The following is a 17,571-nucleotide window of genomic DNA, read 5'->3' on the forward strand; positions in this document are numbered from 1 at the left end:
AAATGACATTCATTAAACTTTCTCAATGGCTAGCAAATTTAACTAATAAAACCTTGAAGTTTGAACCAACCTCAACTTAATTAACCTTTTTTTTAAAGAATGAGAATTGTAGATGGACACAATATTTTTATCTTTATTTATTTGTTTGTATATGGTACTGAGGATCCAACTGATGGCCTCACACATGCTGAGGCAAGCATTTTACCACTGAGCTACAACCCCAGCCCTCACCTTGGTTTTTAATCATGACTTCTTGGCAAGGTTTGAAATATGCAAACATGTATGTTACATGACCACTCACCAATAAGTCATGCATCCCATTTTTCCAATGCATTTTGCTTGCATTCTGATTCCTCAAATGATCTAGCCAATTCAAAATTTTCAATTTCAATATCTGCATTGTGGATATTCTATTGATACAAGAAAAGTGTTAAACTAAAACCAAAACACATCTCAAAACAAACAGTTCAAAGACTATTAATTTGTTAACATAAACATCACAAATTTAATGCAATTCTATAATGGTCAAAACTCACTTGCTTTGTAGAAAAATATTGTGACTTTGTGGAAAGTTCTGTTGATATTACAGGTTTGGAAGGAGGGCTTTTACCCACCCAAGGTTCAACAACATAAGTACTACATGGAACATTTTGTGTCTCTAGAGACCCATTGAAGATCATCTGTGCGTTGGTAATGAGGAACTCTACCAACAGGGCCTGATTGGCATATGCAACAAGGGAGGAGGAGATGGTACCAGGAGTGGTTGTAGGCCTGGGCCTCATAAGACAGGGTCCAAATATCACCCCCAAGTTTTTTGAGTTCATGAGGTTTTCTTTAGAATGGTCTACAACCCTGAAAAGAAGAACACATAAAGTGTATGAGATTTTTAATGATAGTTTACTATGACTTGAGAAGGGTTGAGAAAACTCAGGCTGTAGAAGACTACAAAGGGTTTGTCAAGGGTCAAGTTTGGTAGGTGTAGAAAAAGAATCCTTTGTTTCATTATGATACTTACCACACACCAAACTGAGTTTCAGAGTACTATATTAGGATAAATTCATATAAGTAGAAGGAACTACTGAACTCTTAGTAGCAGAAGGAAGAAAAATATCCCTAAAAATTGCTCCATCTTTGTATGTGGGATATACTCCCCATTTCTTGTACTGGAAACTGAAACAGCACTGTCAATTTCTCTCTCACATCCCAGTTAGTTTTCTTTTTTTTTTAAAATAATTTTTACCTAGAGATGGACACATACCTTTATTTTATTTATTTATTTTTATGCAGTGCTGAGTATCAAACCCAGTGTCTAATATGTGCTAGGCAAGTGTTCTACAACTAGCCACACTCCCAGCCACCACAGCTAGTTTTCTAGCCTAGAGGACTCTTTCTCATGAACATCTCTCTCTTCTATGGCCACCATCAATGTTCTGGTTTTACTTCAAACACTGTCAGCTTGTTATTTCTATGACTATCCAAGGAAATCTGTCTCTGCCTTGTTTAGCCTTGTGTATGGGTAAAGAAGCTGTGATATATACATATATAGTGAATGTGGTAGTTTTGCTATTTGTCTTTCAGAGAATTCATCACCGATGTATAGAAATGCATTTGATTTATGGGTTGATTTTATATCCTGCTACTTTGCCAAATTCATTTATTGTTCTAGAAGTTTTCTCTTGGAGTTTTGTGGTTCCTCCAACTCTAAAATTATGTCATTGGCAAAGAATGATAGTTTGAGTTCTTCTTTTCCTATTCAAATTCCTTTGAATTTGTTTCATCTAATTGCTCTGGCTAGAGTGGCAAGGATTATGTTGAACAATTTTTAAATGGGATGCTTCCAATTTTTCTTCATTTAGAACGATGTTAGCCTTAGGTTTAGCATAGAGAGCTTTTACTAAGTTGAGGTATATTCCTACTACCCATACTTTTTCTAATGTTTTGAACATGGAAAAGATGCTGTGTTTTGTCAAATGCTTTCTCTGCATCAATTGATATTATCATAGGACTCTTCTTTTTAAGTTTATTGGTGTGATAAATTAAATTTATTGATTTCTGTATGTCGAACCAACCTTGCAACCCTGGAATACACAACTTGATCATGGTGAATTGTTTGTTTCATATGCTTTTGTATGTGATTTGCCAGAGTTTTATTGAGAATTTTTGCATCTATGTTCATCGGGGACATGGATCTGAAATTTTTTTTTCCTTGATGTGTCTCTGGCTGGTTTGGGTATTGGGGTGATACTAGCTTCCAGAATGAGTTTGGAAGGGTTTCCTCCTTTTCTATTTCATGGAATAATTTGAGGCCTTCAACAGATGAATAGATAAAAAAACTTTGGTATATATACACAATGGACTCTTACTCAGCATTACAAGAGAATAAAATAATGGCATTTACAGGTAAATGGATGGAGTTGGTGAATACCATGAAATAAGCCAATCCCCCCAAACCAAAAGCCAAATATTCTCTCTTATAAATAAATGCTGATCCATAATTGGGTGTTTGTTGCTGGAGGAACATTGATTGGCCAAAGGGGAGGGAAGGAAGAGGAGGGGTATGTGGTAGGAAAGATGGTGGAATGAGACAAACATCATTACCCTAGGTACATGTAAGATGGCACATGAGATGTGACTCTACATCATCTACAGAGAAATAAATATTTCTGCTCCATATGTGTACAATGTATTAAAAACATTCTACTGTCATGTATAACTGATTCAAACTAAAAAATAAATATTTTTAAAATTTTTATTTTATTTATTTATTTTTATGTGGTGTTGAGCTTCAAACCCAGGGCTTTGCACATGCTCTACCTCTGAGCCAAAACTCCACCCCCCAAAAATAAATTTAAAAAAAAATCTTAAAAAGGAGATCTGAATTTCTGTCAGAAAGGTCTAGCAGGAAAATCTGCATATGTAAAATTCCTGAAGCCAAGTTCTTTAGTGAGTACAGAAACAATATGGTCAACTCATCTGCCAGGAAGGTAAGATTTTCTTATCAGACTTCTAGGAATGGTAGCACAGTTCCTGCTACTGTTTGCTATATTGTATCCTAATGAAATCAAATTTTCCAAATGCAAAATCATTTCTTATCACTCCATGTCTGTTACCCTCTGCCTAGTATGCTGTTCTGCACATTCTCTACCAAATCATCACACAGTTTTTAAAGTTGAACTCAAGAGCTTTTGCCTCTTCTGCTCTATCCCTACCCCCAAAACTTTCTGTGTATGCCTACAAGCTGTGCACAGCTAAAAGAAAAAGGATGATGATATACTGTGATTATATACAGGTCTGTTCCCCACGATGATGAATCCACAAATAGTATAAACCTTGTGTTTTCATCCTAGTTTCCCCAAACAAAGCCTGACACACAGGAGGCATCTGAGAGAACCATGTTTGCTGCATGAACATATATTCAATGTCTCCCTTTCCCAACACATAATAAAAACATCCTAAAAATCATTTTGAAAATTATACCACAACAATATATATGTACTGAATACTATTGCCCTGTACAATTAAAAATGGTTAAGATGGTATAAAAATTCTTACCATTTAAGATGGACGACAAGGTATTGTAGAGTGTTAAAATTGGATGGTGGCAATTTTCTTAGAAGGTCCTTGGATTTGAGAAGAATTTGGTTGATTTCCATACACATATTTGCGTATGTGTTGTCCTCATAGTTGTCCCTTTTTGTGTCCTGTTCTTAGTAAATCTGTTGAGTGACATTTGCAAGCTCCATAAATTCCTGGTACCATTGGAATAAAACCAATGGTTCTGGTAGCTAAAGAAGCAAAATTATATTAAAAAATACCTTTGGGCTGTGGTTGTATCTCAGAGGTAGAGCACTTGCCTAGCACATGCGTGGACTTGGGTTTCATCCTCAGCAGCACATAAAAAATAATAAATAAAATAAAGGTATTGCATCCTGCTACAACCAAAAAATAAATATTTTGAAAAAATCTGTTTTTTTCCTTATACTCAACTGTAAGTGAGAATCACCCAAATAATTTAGCATGTCCCTTTAGATTAACAAAATCTAAAGACAATCTGTATTCATTTATTTCTTCTTCAGTACTGGGGATTGAACATAGGACCTCAAGCATAATAGGCAAGCTCTCTAGTACTGAGCTTCTTCCCTTCCCATAAAATATATGTGTTTGGTAGGGAATTGTCTTAGAACGCAAATCAAAATCTTGACTACAAATTTTATTTATGGTACAAACAAATTAATAGATAATGAGTGAAATTCTAAAGTTTAAATGAATTTTAAAGTTTAAGCTTCATGATAGGATTTTAAAAGCCTTCATCTTTATCCTAAACACATTATACTCACATCTGCCCCCAAATAGTATGATCTTCAGCTATTTTACTGGAACAAACATAGGATAGTGCACAAAATCAATAAAATGATTCAGAAAAGGCATGGATTTTATGAGTAAGGGTTAAAGAACTTGGGCATGAATGAAGATCAGCATAAGATAATATGACCTACAAAAACATACTGTCAACATCTTATGAATCTTGAAAACAGGCTTATTTGCCATGAATAGATCAAAAGAAAAAGTTCTTACACCAAATATCCACTGCCATAAGAATTTCAATGTTTCTACTGATCTACAATAGAAAATTCAGTGAACCTTTAGTTACCTGATATCCTATAATATCTGTGGCAATTTAGGGTGTTGCCCTGTGATCAGTTTCTATCTTCACCATTCTTAGATCTGAAGCAAGTCACTTTACCTCTTGGAGCTGTAGGTCAATGAGTCAAATAAAGGCTACTCTCTGACACTATTGCAAGAACTGAGCACACTTTCCCAAATAAAAATCTTAGACATACAAAATTTCTCAACAGAATGCAAGCTTATTATATTGGACCCTATTCATCTCCTCTCCCTGACTTACTAAACAAGACTAAGCATGACACAATATGAGACTTACAGTCATTCAAAGGTATCAACCTCCATTTCTCACTTGATGTGTCTGTAAAATGTGATTAAAGAGTTATCAATGCTTTCCTGGGCTATCATTGTAGATCCAGCAATTTATACTTAATTTCTTTCCCTCCTGCAACCCCACTAAGATACTGTAGGCTCATAAGGACTAGGAAAATAGAGAAAACAAAAAGCAACAAAATTCACAAGTAGAAGAGCAGATGAACAAGTCCTGATGCAGCATTTACAAGAGAGCTGACCCTTTGTCACTTAACATGATTTTCAGAATCCTAAAGGGACATGGACAATTACTACCAGGTTTATGTTAGGTTGATCTTGGGTTAGGTTGCAGGTAGGCTAGCTGAGGAAGCTTAGCTCTCTATAGAATCCTGTCTCTACTTCATGTACTAGAGCAATCTCCTTCCTAAAACTCTGGAATTTTTTTCTCTGAGCAATGTGATACAGAGGCTCTCTGAATTGAGGCAATGCCAAGCATAAGGCACAGAGAGGTAACTGTATTCCAATGGGGATTTGTTGGGTATATGCACCCTGAAAGCACAGATCCTACAGTCATCTTAGGCACCCTGGCTCCCACAGTATTGGTACTGTATCTCTAGGCAAGGAAAAAACCCTTTCCTGGGGGACTGGGGTTGTGGCTCAGTGCTAATGCACTCATCTGGCATGTGTGAGGCACTAGGTTTGATCCTCAACACCACATAAAAATAAATAAATAAACTAAATATATTGTGTCCATCTACAATTAAAAAATGCCTTTTTGGAAGGATCATACCAGTGCCAGAGCAGGGAACTAGAGACATGTAGTTAGGCATATAACAAACAGTCCACCTAGACCACTTTATAGTAAAGTTCAAAGTTTTTAAAAAGCCTTGATGTGTTCAAGTGCTTCAAAAGCGATTTCAAGTCCAAACTTTAACATAATTAGATACCATGAAAAACAAAAATCAAAAATGGTAGAAAAAGAACAAATTGAAGGTCTAAAACAATGCTGTCAATATTCTGGCAACCAGTCAGATATGGTGAAAGAGTACTGGAAATGCAACTGATCTAAATTGAGATGTGCTCTAAATGAAAAATAGATACCAGATTTAAAAGAAGAAGAGCTGCAACACAAATAAATAAATAAACAAAATACCTCATAATTTAAAACACTAGATATTCAAAATGTTAAATGATATATTAAAATTTACTTCACCTAATTTTTAAATTTTGTGTTGCTATAAAAAACTTAATGTTATATATGAGGGTGACGTTGTATTTCTACAGAGGGTAGAGGCTAAATAGAGAAAAGAACACTTAATGATAAAAATCGATGAATTTCCACAATAAAAAGCATAATATAATCTTTTAAAAAACTTTATCAAAGGAAGAGAAAATCAGAATTCTTGAAAATTAAAACATGATCTCACAAATGGAGTAATTTACATTAGTCAAGAAGAAAAAGACAAGGAAATGTCTTAGAAAGGTTTTGAAGAAAAAATAACAATACAGGAAAGGTAAGGGAAGTAGAGAACATGTATGCTTGCCAGGCAAGTGCAAGACCCTGAATTTTTAATTCCCAGGATTACAAAAAACAAATTTATAAATATTTATATGTGTGTTGTGTATGTGCACACACACACACACACACACACACACACACACATCTCCAAAAAAGAGCTTCATGTGCAAATTACAAAGACAGAGGGTGGGTGGGGAAATGGGCAATTAAAAATAAAGAAAAGTTCCAAGAACTAAAGTACTCACAACTGACAGAGCTCATGGAGTGGCCAGAATATGGGATGGAAATATATCCACATCAGAGTAAATCATTAAAAAATCTTAGAATAATTGGGGGTGCAATATTTATATGAAATATAAAATATTTTCTCTTTTTATTTGATGATAGGTTTAGAATAAAAATTTAACCTGTTATAGGTGTAACTTTAACACTTCACAGATGTTATGTGAAGTAAATTGGGACAGATCTACTAAATGCCTACTGTATTCCAGAGCTTGACACTGTCTTGCCATTTTTGCCTTATTGCCACTGACACAATAAATTCCTTTGAAGAGAAAAGAAAATCAGTATGAAATAGTTTACTTTAGTACAAAGGGCTAAATAGAGACATCTAAACAGAGTTGATGGATCTTCTTCAATTTTTATTGGTATTTAAAAAAATACAAATAAATAAACATTTTCCAAATAAATATGAATAAATTCAGTTATTACAAAGGGAGAGTGCTGATTTTCTTAAAGTCTCTTTTTCATTAAAACAAATCAAAAAGACATTTATGTTTTAGAGTGTTAAGGGTTAACAACATACTTCTAAAAACAAGGCTGTCTTTTTAATCTCTGTAGAACACATTTTTATTATGAAAAGAATGCCATCTGGTTCCTTTTAGCAATGCGTGAGAATTCTGCTCCAAATAAGTGAGTTTTCTCCTGATGTTTCTGATGTCCGCAAACAATGGCTAAGTTTGCCATGCATTTTTTATGGCAGACAAGAAGACACTAAAAGAAAATGATTTTTGAAAGATGATTGACACACCTTAAAATTATTCATAGCTAAGCAAAATGCAGTCTGACTAATAATGACAAAAATAAGTTTAAAAGTACTACTTGTGGTTCTTGAATTACATTTAACAGCAAAACAAAGTAGAAAACTAGAAATAAACTGTGGGACTTTATTAAAAATGTACTGGCAGAGCCAGGTGTGATGGCATATGCCTATGATTCCAGCTACTTGGAATCAGCCCAATCTAGCAAGACCCCACTTCAAAACACAATTTTAAGAATGGGTAGAGTGCTTGTGTGGCATGTGCAAGACCCTGAATTTAGTTCTCAGGAGTACAAACAACAACAAATATATATGTATATATATATATATATATATATATATATATATATATATATATATATATATATATATGTGTGTGTGTGTGTGTGTGTGTGTGTGTGTGTGTGTGTTTGTGTGTATGCACACACACGTCTCCAAATAAGTAAGATCATGACAAAAAAAGTATATAGCAAAATTAGAAATTGTGATTCCTAAAAGATCTTATCACTTTGCATTTAACACCACAGAATATGGCAATGCATTCACAGTATCTATATCTTTCGGGAAATCTCCATTTTCTGAACTTATGGGTGGCAGCTGCTTTTGCCAATAATGGTTGCTAAAATGTTCCAAGGGAACTGGGTACCTACAACAGAAATGTTAGAATGTAAGAAGGGTAAAATGACAAAAAACATATACCACATGATATTATACTTGGAATAATTTTTAGACTTTGAGATTTTTTATATATTACAAAAAGCTATTATTTTGCATTTCTAATATGAAAAAAGGCATCTCATTTATTGATCTCTTATAAAACACACATTTTTTCTTTTTTATTTACTTATGACAGTGGAATGTATTATAATTCATTACACATATAGAGCATAATAGTTCACATCTCTGGTCATATACAAAGTATATCTATACCAATTTTTGTCTCCATACATGTATTTGGCACAATGATGACCATCTCATTCCACCATGATTTCTAACTCCATTTTCTCTGCCTTCCCCTGCCACCCCTCTCCTCTAGAGTTGGTCTAAGCCTCCCTTGTTCTCCACTCCCTACCCCACGATGAATCAGCTTCCTTATATCAGAGAGAACATTTGGCATTTGTTTCTTTGGGTTTGCTTAACTTTACTGAGCATTATCTTCTCCAGCACCATCCATTTATCTGCAAATGCCATGATTTTATTCTCTTTTATTGCTGAGTATATAGGATTTTGGAAGAACCCTGTACGTATTTATGCAGAAATTAAGAAGTTGATTCTAAAATTTATATGAAAATGTTAAAGATATGGAAGAGCCAAAGAAATTTTAGAGAATTTAGACTGCTTAAGATTAACTTTAGACCTACAGGATTCAAGATTTGAGATATTAGCCTAGAAAGAGACACGCAAATCAACAGAATAAAATAGAATCCAAAAGTAGAGACTCATGTATTTAGTGAAGCTATTTCTTTTTTTAAAATTGATTTTATTTTTTTAAATACATGACAACTGGAATGCATTTCAATTCTTATTACACATATAGAGCACATTTTTTGTATCTCTGGATATAAAATATGTTCATGTCAGTTTATGCCATTACACATGTACTATATTTTTTTGCATTACAATTCTTAATGCACATATAAACAACATTTTTTTCATATCTCTGCTTGTATATAAGCTATGTTGACACCCATTTCAAGTCTTCATATATGTACTTTGTATAATTATGTCCATCACATTCCACCATCCTTGCTATTCCCATTCCCCCTCCATTTCCCTCCCACCCCTCTTCCCTATCTAGAATTAATCTCATCCTCTCATGCTCTGTCTTTCTACCTAACTATGAGTCACTCCTCTTATATCAGAGAAAACATTCATCATTTGTCTTCTGGGGATTGGCTGACTTCACTTAGCATTATCTTCTCCAAACCCATCCATTTACCTGCAAATGCCATGATTTTGTTCTTTTTAAATGCTGAGTAATATTCCATTGTGTATAAATGCCATTCTTGTTTTTATCCATTTCCACCACGCGGCCTGCGTAATGGTTTCATTAATGAGGTTCTAGGCATAAAGTTAGCTAGATGAGATCGAAATAAAACACACAGACTCAGTTACCTTATTTATATTTCTAGGTCTGAGATGGCTCACCTCTCTGGTTCCCACCTCTAACCGCCCAACAGGGCAGCAAGGATTACTCAGGGCTAGCAGGAGAGAGAGAGAGCTTAAACACGCCTGGGAGTAGCCTTTTATTGGGGAACAAGAGATTCAGGGGAGAATTCCATCCAATGAAGGTTGAGGGGGGCTGCACTCCAAGTTCAGGGTCAGTGATTGGGTCCCCAGGGTCAGTGATTGGGTCCAAGGGGTCAGTGGTCAGGCACACCCCCACACGGATGGGCTCTCTCATCAGGAAAGGGCCGGGAAAGCTTCGACACAGCCAAAGCGCCTCAGACCCTTAACGGGAGCCACCCAATCACGTGTCAGAATGGCTTCCCACATCCATTCATTGATCCAAGGACATCTAGGTTGGCTCCACAGTTTAGCTATTGTGAATTGTGCTGCTATAAACATCGATGTGGCTGTGTCCCTATAATATGCTGTTTTTAAGTCCTTTGGGTAAAGTGCGAGAGGAGAAATAGCTTGGTCAAATGGTGGTTCCATTCCCAGATTTCCAAGGAATCTCTATACTGCTTTCTCAACTGGTTCAACCAATTTACAGTCCTACCAGTAATGTATGAGTGTACATTTTTCCCCCATATCCTTGCCAACACTTGTTGTTTTTCTTCATAATAGCTTCCATTCTGACTGGAGTGAGATGATATCTTAGAGTTGTTTTGATTTGCATTTCTATGCTTTCTAGAGGTGATGAGCATGTTTTCATATATTTGTTGATTGATTTTATATCCTCTTCTGAGAAGTGCCAGTTCAGATCCTTGGCCCATTTATTGATTATTTGTTTTTTGGTGCTTAGGTTCTTGAGTTGTTTATATACCCTAGAAATTTGTGCTCTATCTGATGTGTGAGGGGTAAAAATTTGCTCCCAGGATATATACTCTCTGTTCACCTCACAGATTGTTTCTTTTGCTGAGAATAAAAGTTTTAGTTTGAATCCATCCCATTTATTGATTCTTCTTTTTAATTATTGTGCTATAGGTGTCTTATTAAGGAATTTGGGGCCTAATCCCACATGATGAGGATTAGGGCCTTCTTTTTCTTCTATTAGAAACATAGTCTCTGGTTTAATTCCTAGGTCCTTGATCCATTTGAGTTAAGTTTTGTGCATGGTGAGAGATAGGTGTTCAATTTCATTTTGTTGCATATGGATTTCCAGTTTTTCCAGCACAATTTGTTGAAGATGCTCTCTTGTCTCCAGTGCATGTTTTTGGCACCTTTGTCTAATATAAGATAATTGAAAGTTTGTGGGAAAGTCTCTGTGTCCTCTATTGTGTACCATTTGTCTAGTGGCCTGTTTTGGTGCCAATACCATGCTGTTTTTGTTACTATTGCTTTGTAGTATAGTTTAAGGTCTGGAATAGGGATACCACCTGCTTCATTCTTCCTGCTTAGAATTGCTTTAGCTATTCTGGGTTCCTTATTTTTTTATGAATTTCATGATTGCATTTTTCTATTTCTATGAGGAATGCCATTGGGATTTGGATGGGAATTGTGTTCAACCTGTATAATGAGTTTGGTAATATAGTCACTTTGATAATTTTAATTCTGCCTATTCATAAACAAGCAATGTAGATCTTTCTATCTTCTAATGTCTTCTTTTTATTTTTCTCTTCAGGGTTCTGTAGTTTTCATTGTATACAGTTCTTTCACCTCTTTTGTTAAGTATTTGTTAAGTTTTCTCAAGTATCTTATTTTTTTGAGGATATTGTGAATGGAATAGTTTGCCTCATTTCCTGCTAAGAGGATTTGTCAATGATATACAGAAATGCTTTTGATTTATGGGGGTTGACTTTATATCCTTCTACTTTGTTGAATTTATTTACTATTTCTTGAAGTTTTCTATTGGAGTTTTTTGGGTCTTTCAATTATAGAACCATATCATCAACAAATAGTGCTAGTTTAAGTTCTTCTTTTCCTATATTTATTCCTGTAATTTCTTTCTTCTGTCTAATTGATCTGGGCCAGTGTTTTAAGAACTATGTTGAATAGAAGTGTTCAGAGAGGGCATCTCTGACATTTTCAGATTTTAGAGGGAATGCTTTCAGTTGTTCTCCCTTTAGAATGATATTGGACTGAGGCTTAGCATAGATAGCCTTTATAATGTTGAGATATGTTCCAGTTATCCCTAGTTTTTCTAGTGTTTTGAACATAAATGGGTGCTGTCTTTTGTCAAATGCTTTTTTTGCATCTATCAATATGATCATATGATTCTTATCTGTAAGTCCATTCATATGATGAATTACATTTATTCGATTTCTGTATGATGAAACAACCTTACATCCCTGGGATCAATCCCACCTGATCATGGTGCACAATCTTTTGGATATGTTTTTATATTGGATTTTCCAGAATTTTATCAAGCATTTTTGCATCTATGTTCATTAGAGATATTGACCTGAAGGTTTCTTTCTTTGAAGTGTCTTTGTCCTGATTTGGAATCAGAATGATATTGGCCTCATAGAATGAGTTTGGAAGTACTCTCTCTTTTTTTTCTATTTCCTGAAATACATTGAAGAGTGTAGTATTAGTTCTTCTTTAAAGTTCTTGTAGAACTCAACTGTGTATACATCTGTTCCTTGGCTTTTCTTGGGTTGGTATTCTTTCGATGGCTTCTTCCATTTTTTCACAGGATATTGGTGTTTTTAAGTTGTGTATATCTTACTGACTCAATCTGGGAAGATCATATGACTAGAGGAATTTATCAATGCCTTCACTGTCTTCTATTTTATTAGAGGATAAGTTTTACAAATAATTTCTAATTATCTTCTGTATTTCTGTAGGGTCTGTTGTGATATTGCCTTTTCATCGTGTATGCTGGTAATTTGAGTTCTCTATCTCCTTCTCTTCATTAGCATGGTTAAGAGTCAGTCAATTTTATTTATTTTTCTTTTTTTTATTGTTGGTCGTTCAAAACATTGCATAGTTCTTAATATATTTCACAGTTTGATTCAAGTGGGTTTTACCTCGTGTACAGATTGCTGTATCACATCAGTTACCCTTCCATTAATTTACATATTGCCATTCTAGTGTCTGATGTATTCTGCTGTCTGTCCTATTCTCATCTATCCCCCCTCCCCTCCCCTCCCCTCCCCTCCCCTTTTCTCTCTCTACCCCCTCTACTGTAAATCATTTCTTCCACTTGTATTATCTTGTCTTACCCCTCCTTTCCTCTTATATGTAATTTTGTATAACCCTGAGGATCACCTTCCATTTCCATGCGATTTCCCTTCTCACTCCCTTTTCCTCCCACCTCTCATCCCTGTTTAATGTTAATCTTCTTCTCAAGCTCTTCGTCCCTACCCTGTCCTTGGTTACTCCCCTTATATCAAAGGAGTCATTTGGCATTTGTTTTTTAAAGATTGACTAGCTTCACTTAGCATAATCTGCTCTAATGCCATCCATTTCCCTCCAAATTCTATGATTTTGTCATTTTTTAATGCAGAGTAATACTCCATTGTGTATAAATGCCACATTTTTTTTATCCATTCATCTATTGAAGGGCATCTAGGTTGGTTCCACAATCTTGCTATGGTGAATTGTGCTGCTATGAACATTGATGTATCAGTGTCCCTGTAGCATGGTCTTATTAGGTCTTTAGGGAATAGACCGAGAAGGGGAATAGCTGGGTCAAATGGTGGTTCCATTCCCAGCTTTCCAAGAAATCTCCATACTGCTTTCCAAATTGGCTGCACCAATTTGCAGTCCCACCAACAATGAACAAGTGTCCCCTTTTCCCCGCATCCTCTCCATCACTTGTTGTTGTTTGACTTCCTAATGGCTGCCAAGAACTAACGTTTAGTTGTGTCTCTTTTTTCAATTGTTTCTTTTGTTTTGATTTCATTGATTTCAGCTCTCATTTTAATCATTTATTGCCTTCTACTGCTTTTGCTGCTGATTTGTTCTTCTTTTTCTAGGGCATTGAGGTATAGTGTGAGGTCATTTATTTGTTGACTTCTTCTTCTTTTAAAGAATGAACTCCATGCAATGAATTTTTCTCTTAGTACTGCTTTCATATTGTCCCAGAGATTTTGATATATTGGTTGTGTTCTCATTTACCTCTAAGATTTTTTTATTGTCTGCCTTAATGCCTTCTGTAACCCATTGTTTATTCAGCAACATATTATTTAGTCTCCATGTGATGCAGAATTTTTAATGTTTAGTTTGTTGTTGATTTCCATTTTCATTCCATTATGATCTGATAAAATGCATGGAAGTACCTCTACCCCTTTGTATTTGCTAAAAGTTGCCCTGTGACATATTATATGGTCTATTTTTGCGAAAAATCCATGGGCTACTGAGAAGAAAACATATCTGCTTGATGCTGGTTGATATATTCTATATATGTCAGTTAAGTCTAAGTTATTGTATTATTGAACTCTATAGTTTCTTTATTTAACTTTTGTTTGAAAGATCTGTCTAGTAGTGAGAGAGGTGGGTTAAAGACACCCAAGATTATTGTGCTGGGAGGTCATTTTGACTCTTGAACTTGAGAAGAGTTGTTTGATGAACATTTTTGCACCATTGTTTGTGGCATATATATTTATCATTGTTAAATCTTGTTGGTGTATGGTTCCCTTTAAAAGTATGTAATGTCCATCTTTATCCCTTTTGATTAGCTTTAGCTTGAAGTCTATTTTATTTGATATGAGTATGGAGACCCCTGCTTGCTTCCTCAGTCTAGGTGAGTGGTATGATTTTCCCAACCTTTTACCTTCAGTCTGTGTATGTCTTTTCCTATCAAATGAGAATCCTGTAGGCATCATATTCTTGGATCTATTTTTTTAATCCAATCTGCTATCCTATGTCTTTTGATTGGTGAGTTTCAGCCATTAACTTTGAGGGTTACTATTGAGATATGGTTTGCATTTCCAGACATATTTGTTTATTTTTGTTACTTAACTTCTCTTGGTTTCCTCTTTGATTAGTTTTTCATTTAGTGTACTACTTCCCTCTGCTGTTTTTCATGGTTGTTTTTCATTTCCTCTTCATGAAATATTTTGCCAAGAATGTTTTCTAGTGCTACTTTTCTAGGTGTAAATTATTTTAACTTTTGTTTATCATGGAAGTTTTTCTTTCTTCTTCAAATCTGAAGCTTAGTTTTGCTGGATACAATATTTTAGTTGGAACTCATTATCTTTCAGAGTTTGAAATATATTGTTCCAGGATCTTCCAGCTTTCATGGACTGTGTTAATAAATCTGCCATTATCCTAATTGGTTTTCCCTTATATGTAATCTGATTCCTTTTTCTTTGGCTTTTAAAATTCTCTCCTATTTCTGAATGTTTGGCATTTTCATTATAATGTGTCTTTGTGTGGGTTTTTTTGTGATTTTGCATTTTAGGCACTCTGTAGGCTTCTTGGATTTGGATTTCCATTTCATTCTTCATTTCTGAAAAGATTTCTGATATTATTTCATTGAACAGATTGCTCATTCCTTTGGTTTGGACCTGTGTGTCTTCCTCTATTCCAATAACTCTTAAATTTGCTATTTTTATGCTATCCCATATTTCTTGGGTGTTCTGCTTGTGGTTTCTTATCATTTTTGCTGTGCTGCTACATTCTTTTTAAGATGACAGACTTTGTCTTCCTTGTCTGATGTCCTATCTTCTAAGTTGTCTACTCTCCTGGTGATGCTCTCATTTTTGTTTTTAATTTGGTTTATTATTTATTTCATTTCAAGGATTTCTTTCTTTCTTTCTTTTTTTAATACCTCAATCTCCCTGTAGAGGTGATCTTTTGCTTCTTGGATTTGTTTATGTAGCTCATTGTCAAAGTGATCTTTCAATGTCTGTATTTGTTGTCTAATGTCTTCTTTGAGATTCCAAAACATCTGAATAATATTAATCTTGACATGTTTCTCTGTCATTTTTGTCTGCTGTTTCTGATAATTCTTCTAATGATGTGTGTCTTCAATTGTTTTTGGTATTTTCTTCCCTTGTCTTTTCATGTTGCTGGAATTTCTTTCCTTCTCTATGGGACTGGTGTTATTGCTTTTATCCTATATATTTGTAGTGCTCTTGTATTCTCTAAGATCCTTCCTTTGTGAGGAAGGACAATGTTGACAGTTCTCAATATCAACAATACATCACCTATTTGTAAATTATTGCTATTAAGACATTTATAGTTAGTCTCAATGTCTAGTAATGTTGGTTTAAATTATAATTTAAAATATCATCAGTAATTTCATAGAAGGTGTACACTTTCTGGCGGTGGACAGAGAACTGGGGTCAGGTGTCTGATGATATGTTAACAGGGAAAGATGTGAGGGCAATGGGGTTAATAAAACTTAGAAAATTTGGAGGAGAACTCTAATCAAGAGTGTTAGTAGCAGGAGAATAGACAGGAGGTAATTTAGGGGAGACAAGTACGTGGGAGGACAGTAGAATGCATAAAAACAAACACATATATGTATTTAGAAAATTACAAGAACTAAAAGTTAGGAGGTTGAAAGAGGAAGAGAGAGAGGAAGAAAAAGAAAAAAGAGAACAGAGAGAGAGAGAAATAAAAAAGGGGGTCTTATGCAATTCCTCTATATGATATTATTCTGGTGACTCAGTTCTTAAAGTTCCATTTCATACAAAGTTCTTGGTTGCACATATGTTGGGGTTGTGAGGACAAGAGGAGGAGGGGTAGAGTAGAAAGAAACAGGATAAAATGGAAGAGAAGAAAACAAAAAACAAAACAAACAAACAACAAATTACTCTCAGAGTTCCATTTTCTTCTCTTGTCTTTCAGTAGGTGGAGTTGTCTATTCCAAGCATGAGTCTCTGCCCTCAGCATGGTGCAGGCAGTCTACCCTGAGGTACTTTGAAGTGAGCTGGGTGAGCAGCAACTCTTGGTCTTCTGGGGAGGTGTACGCAGGCACACGGACCTGGGAGGCAAGCAGCTTCCTCAGGTTCCTCATATGGTCCAAAAAAGGAGCACAAGCATCCAAGGTGGAGAATGCCCAGGTGCAGTGCACTTCCACCTTCTGGACAGAGTCCAGCTGCAGCAGTCTCAGGACCTTCTTGGTGTAGCTGGTGGGTTTCCCAAAGATCTTCAGCCTATTGCAACACAGGTGAAGCCTGTCCCTTCTCTGTCTGACCCACAGGAACAAGTGGGTCAGGAAGTCATCCAGGGGTCTTTTTCTGAGGCTCAAGTCTATGGCTACCTTCAAGGGTGGCTTAGCTGCCATTGCTGGACCAAGTTTCAAAGTTCAATTCTTCTTAATGTCCTCTGGTGAGCAGGCATCAACCACGGCTCCAGACCACATCCTCCAGAAGTTCTGGGGAACATTCCGCAAATCTAGCACCTGCAGTTTCCACCTCCTGTGGGGACAACAGCAGAGTTTCAGCCCTGAGGCCCCTTCCTTCACCTCTCAGCTGCTGCCTCCTGCTCCACCTCTTCCTTCTGTCTCACTTTTCTCCATCCACTTCCTGCCAATCCAGCCTGGTGCCCCCACTTGAACAGACTAAGGCAGGGTCAGGTACAGCCTCCTTCATAGGTCACCACAGCTGCCACAAGCTCCTCCACATCTGGAAGCCTTTCCCAGATGGGGCTCAGCATGGCAAAGCCTCTCCACCCTCCTTGCTTGCAGCACAGGAAGCCTGTCATGCACAATTCAGGACCCACTCTCCCTGCCTATACCCATCCCTTCCCTGGCACCCAGGGTGCTCCCTTCCAGGTCACCTAGCTCCCCCTCACCTGGTGTGATCCTGCTGGGCAAGCAGCATATCCAGCCCATCGAGGGACCCTCGGATCATCTCCACTGTTGGTTTCCTCATCAGGGCCCCCAAGGGCAGGCAGGTGAAGGGCCAGGCCTGCACCATTTTCTTCAGGACCTCAGTGTGTCCCCTGCTGAAGGCCTCCACAAAGAGTGGTGGGAAGAGCTCTATGGGCAGGTCCTCCAGATCCAGGAGAGCCCTGG

General features: G+C 36.3%; 1 pseudogene; it reads right to left on the reverse strand.

Annotated features, from left to right (window-relative positions):
- Nucleotides 1-308: 308 nt before the first annotated feature.
- On the reverse strand, nucleotides 309-16,839 carry LOC113177898 (rho GTPase-activating protein 29-like; annotated as a pseudogene).
- Nucleotides 16,840-17,571: the final 732 nt, after the last annotated feature.

The sequence above is a fragment of the Urocitellus parryii genome, chromosome 11 (assembly GCF_045843805.1).
Source record: "Urocitellus parryii isolate mUroPar1 chromosome 11, mUroPar1.hap1, whole genome shotgun sequence".
NCBI lineage: Eukaryota > Metazoa > Chordata > Mammalia > Rodentia > Sciuridae > Urocitellus > Urocitellus parryii.